The sequence below is a fragment of the Stegodyphus dumicola genome, chromosome 12 (genome assembly GCF_044657685.1).
Source record: "Stegodyphus dumicola isolate Sdum_Otavi_A_Nest chromosome 12, ASM4465768v1".
NCBI classification, from domain to species: Eukaryota; Metazoa; Arthropoda; class Arachnida; order Araneae; family Eresidae; genus Stegodyphus; species Stegodyphus dumicola.
Genome location: NC_140779.1, coordinates 79,043,345 through 79,049,344, shown reverse-complemented (window position 1 = coordinate 79,049,344; position 6,000 = coordinate 79,043,345).

The window sequence follows — 6,000 nt, the reverse complement described above, 5'->3', positions numbered from 1 at the left end:
AAGATGGAGTTGCCCTAAACAAGTTTCTCCCGTACCCTGCTCTGAAGCAGAGGCGATCCCTACGTGACCAAAACATTGGGTCATTTACCATTGAGTTCAATGGGATTTGACGCGTTCGGATGTAAATATTTTGTAATTACGTCGTAAATATACATATAAATGTATATCTTTTCTTTTCCTACAACACTTCAGCGTCCTAAGTATATGAAAACAACATATTTTTAAACAACATTTCATTCTGAACGGAGTTAAATGCTATACTTTTCACAGGACAGTTTTCTCAGAATGGTTTAATTTGAATGAAATATTTTCACACTTAATTACATTAGAAAAAAATTAAGGTAATTCGATTTTATTCGGTTAAGGTACAAAAACTAAGATCAAAGTTTATTGTATTATTAATATTAAAATTATGCATTATTTCTTTTCTATTTATAGAGCTTCTTCCTAAAATACTTTCTTAAATATGAATTGATTTTTTGGCTTCTAAGGCATCTTTTAAATCGAAAAATGTAAGTCAATTTATAATTAATGCTCTATTCAGTTCATTTTAAATTAGAGAATTATTAGAAATTAGCGAAATACTTTAAATAGTACTTGACTTTCTCTGAACATTTCTGAAAGGGAACAAAATAAGTTTTTTTTTTTTTTTTTTTTTTTTTTTTTTTTTTTTTAATATTATTTAAAACTTGTAACTGAGTTATTATAAAATGTAAGGGGAATAATTCTTTTAATTATACTTATCAGATTTTTTTTTACCTTTCATTTCAACAATACATATTCCAAAACTCTTTATTACTTTCTTAAGTGCGCATCTCATAGCATTTGCTTTACAATACCTTTTAACAGATTGCTTTCCAATACGAACAATTCTTGCTTAAATAGTTTTATAACGTATTTGTCAACAGGATTTCAATTTATGTTTACAATTCAATATTAAGGTTATGATATATTTAGATAACATTTATAATCATTATAAATTAGATACATTTAATAATTATTTTTCTTCACAGTACTTTCACAGTTGTTTATAAGTGAATAAATTCTTCATTTCAAATACATTTATAAATAATTTAATGAATATTTATATATTTTGTCAAAGGCAGATACATGCTTTTTGCAATAATATGCAACAATAACATATGGATGTGAAAAAAATTTGTTTTACTTAAAACATTTTGGCGTTTGAAAAATAAAATAAAAGTAGCGAATATTCTACCAAGAGTATCGAAAGACGTATACAATTTTAAATGTACCGTAAGGTATTTTTCATTCTTTAAGCATAACATTTTTCTTAAAATCTATATTTTTTTAGTTCAACAGCTTAGAATTTTATAAAACAAATTCATAATCAAAATCGCGCTGTTGTTAGTTGTCGAAAAATAACCAAGATGTGATTTTTGCGTAAATGTCACTAAACTATACAAATTGCTATTATCCATCACACTATGAATGTTTCTTTCATGCGAAAGTGTCCCTTTTTCGATTTGTATGGAACTGTCGTGTGTCGAAATACTATCAGAGCCGTGTCAAGCGAGCTTCTGAATGTAAACAAAGAACACCCCATCTGGTGACCCAAGCTTCAAAGTAGTGCTTCACTTATAGTGCCGACTGGCCCCTCCTTCCTTTCCTACCTCCATGGTCAACACTGCGAGACTGCCTATGACATACCTATGTTCTCTTTGTTGGTGACTGTTTGCTAGTCGTCATTAACTTGTGTTATTTTTTCCCCTACTGAATGTAATTTCTTCCCCTGGGTTGACTGGGAGATAAATATCAATTAATCAATTTATAAGTCATATTTTGTGATATTCTGAGAATAAATAATAGCACGCTTTTTTTAATGTAGCAATAAAAAGAATTTTATATCTCCACTAAAATTGATAAAATAAGTTATTTTACATCTGTGGCTATCGGTTTATTATAATCTTGAATAAGTAATATAAACATAAACCAATCTAAAATTAGGAAAAAGAAATTCCAAAATCAGATTGGCGTATATTTTTAGTATAGCTCTTTTGATTTCGATGGCGATCAAACGTAAGTTCCTCAGCTTCAGAACCAACTGCATGAATTTTACAAAAATTTAACTTTCGGGTAGTTTTTTTCCTATCAATAACGTTCCTAGTTCCATACTTAAGGACTCCATTCCAAATATGAATTCCTGCGTGTTTTCTTGCCAGTGTGGTATAATTTACAGTAGTCAAACTGAGAAAGACTTAAAATTTCGCGTTAAAGAACATGACGCATATGTTAGCAAAAACGGAAACACAGAAATCCTCGGTTGCCCAGCCCTGTTAGTCAGAAAATCACACTTTCCATTTTTCTTCAGCCAAAATTATTCACAAAACATTTAGATTTTCCAGAGGCGTTTCACATTCAAAAAATTTCTTTCTGTTCTAGCTAATGACCCTAATTCTACTCCATATTTACCCCCCAGCCTTTAAGGAAATTATGTTTTAGTTTTCTTGTTTCATCAATAGATAGTGCCATTATCTTGACTTTCCTGTCATTCTTATCTTATTCTATCTTGTTCATTTACAATTAGGCAGCTTCTGTATTTAAACCACTGAAACTAGTCCTGCAAAATTTATAGATATTACACTAAAACTTTTCCAATAATCGTTATTCGTTGTGTAATTTTAACCTGAATTATAGAGCGATTTTTTGTGGAAAATAGTAATTAAACATATAAAATATATGTATACTGAAAACGTCGGAAGATTTGTTTTAATGCATGGCCTTAAGTAAAGAAAACAAATTTTATGAATGTGAAACTCTCCGCGGAAGTCCAAATCACGAACTGAAGAAGCACTGTGAATAATTTTCACAGACATATTGTGTACATATTATTTACAAATATCAGGAAAAATAACAAAAAGAAAATATAGGGCTTAAGTGTATGATGCTGCTGGGAACCATAAGTCGAAATGTAATTATAATTTCGTGAACTCTGAGAAAAGCGTAAAACCTAACATAGTTAGCAATCGATGGAATAAGTCATATTTTGAACTAAAGTTTGAGCATATGAGATAGCATAATAGCACTTTTAACTTCCCAGAGGTAGAACGCTGAAAGATCTTCAGAAATCAAACAATATGGACCTCTTCTAGTGAATTTAATGACTCTATAAAAAATGTATTTTTGTCCATAACAATGATTTAACAATTCTGATTACCTCTGATATGATAACACATTTGGGTTAGATTGAATTTCAAGTAATGCTTCTTTTAACTTTTTTTTAAGATTAAAAAGAGTGTTTTATTATTAAAATTAACGTTGTGTATAATTAAACGGAGAACTGTGAGTTTTTGAAATGTTTCTGAATTTTTAGATTTTTTGGATACAAATAATGATTTGTGAGTTGAAAGTTTATAAACTTATGAAATCTCTAAATTATATTTTAGTTGAAAGTTTATAAATTTATGAAATCTCTAAATTATATTTTAGTATGTACGTCTAATCCTTCGAGAAATTAGCTATGAGACCAGTACTAATTGTTATTATTGATTCTAAACGAATTCTTAAGAGAAAAGATTAAATTTTTATTTCCTAACAGTTCCATTATTATAAGTAATAATGAGATCGAATTTGCAAATCAAACAGAAATTTTAAGGAAATTTGCGTAAATTTGCACCATATCCAAGAGCAGTTGTAAATCAACTGATCTTGGAAAGGGAAAAAAATTTAAAAAGAAGATATTGGCACTCATAACTATAGTTTCGCTGGTTAGATAGAAATAAAACATAATAGTTTTCTTTTTTTATTTCTCACATTTCTAAGTTAAAAAGTATAAATGCAAATTACATTTTAAGCTACGCGTTATTAATTAAATCTATTACAAAAGAAAAAATACCATTTTAGCTGTCATAAAAGCTATCTCCATATATGACTAGTAATATAACTGTGGGGTGCCCATTTCCCGAATATTAACAGAATTTCAGAGGACAATAGAAATGTCAGTACAGAATGGCATATATAAGAATGATTATTAGTCCAAAGGGACTTTGTCCCTGAAGGGTCTTTACTGTTACTTCTGTTCAATGAATTAAATAGAAGTGTCTTTACTGTTTATTTCATTGAACTCAAACTGTGCAATCTAAAAGTTGAATATCTGTATATCCAATCTTATATATATTTTATTAACAATTCCTCATTCATGTCAAAGCTTAAAAATCACATTATTTGCAATTCTTTGTAAGTTTATTACCATTTCGAATGTCATTATAGGATTTACTTATGTCAATAATATTTAAAATGCGTATATTATTAACAACTACGAATTTCCTTAAGGTTGTACTCTTAAATTTGAATTAAATATTTTTTTATTTGAATTAAATATATTTTTTGTTAATTTTTAATAGTATTTTTATTTAATTTTAGTTATAGCCCTTAGTGTAATGAGTTAAATGCATTCAGTTTTTGTTAAAATTATGAAAAATCTCGTTTTCTTAAGAAGATGAGATTTTTCAGAATTTTAACAAAAACATAAACTCAGAAATATGTGTCTTATTTTCACAGAATTTTGTGTCCAGTTTTTAAATTTAAAATTATTTGAAAAGCGTCTGTCTCTTTTCTCGGAAGTTATGAATGAAAAAATTAATATTGTATTTCAGCATTAAACTACCATGTTTACTTTTAATAACTACACGAAGACCAAAATTCCATCTGAAATTAAATTCATAAAAAAAGGAAATAGTTAAGAAAAATTGTGCTATTTTTCATCAAATTCATTTAAATGTATTGAAGAAATCTATCCCATTTGAAAATCTGTAAATGTTATGTGCTATTATGGTCCACAATTGATTGACTTTTTTATTGGATTAATTAAATCATTTCATTCTAGATCTTTTACCATTTATGTGTTACTTTTCATAGGACATGATGGACTACATGAAAATAGCTCTGTTGTGTTATAGAGTCATTTTTTAAAAGGGAGACATGAAGAATGAGCAGTGCCTTCGCTGGGACTCGAACCACGGACCTCTCGAATATACTGGGAATGAGCTGACTATTACACCACGAAGGCATGCTAAGAAGACGGGAGAAGTACTTTATATACTCCCCCTTTTAAAGGGAAACTTGGGATTAGAGGAACCCAATCGCCAAATCCTGGTGGTGGGGTATCATCATCCGTGACCTTTTTTTAGTTCGGGCGCCACTGTAGAGTCATCAGATTTTTTGAAGCGGGAGACATGATAATTAAGCAGTGCCCTCGCCGGGACTCGAATCATGGACCTCTCAAATACGCACCGAGTGTGGTGACCATTACACCACGAAGACAAGCTAAGAAGGCGGGAGAAATACCTTATAGAATTAGGCTTCGTTCGGACGGCAGTATAAATATCATAGAGACATAGTCATAAGGAATAAAATACAGAAGTTCCTTTCACACAAGCGAGACAGATTTGCGCATGCGTGGATGTGTCTACAGATTTCCTGCTCTGTTTCGCCGCTCAATAGCTCTCGCACGTTTGCTCTGATTGGTCGACTCTTGTACCAAGTTGGCATAAAGTTGAAAACTTCGAACTTTGTGCCAAAACTCCTAAACCAGGACGTAGAAAGGTTTAGTTACCTAGCAACGAAGCTCGGCTTATGACATTTATACCACCGGTCTGAAAGGAGCCTATTAGAAACAATGCAAGAAGAGCAAATTCTACGGATCACATTCTAACATTTTAGCGATCCTTTACATATATAATGACAGCAATAATTTGGGTTTAGAAAGAAATTTTACCGCACTGAAAAAATTCTCACAGGTTATGTGATATATGCTTTAGATTTATGGATCACAATTCGCGTACACAGCTTATTTAGCAGCTTTGTGCTCTTCATCTCAAGTATTGCTAGTAATAAATAGCTAAATATTATGCAGCCAAATTTATCTATTGAACCACAAATTCGAGCCGACCGCAAATGAAGAATAAATCGTGCATGAGAATGAAATAAATAATTATGGCTACAACAGCTTTTTCACAGATTTTTATCACTTGTCATCAG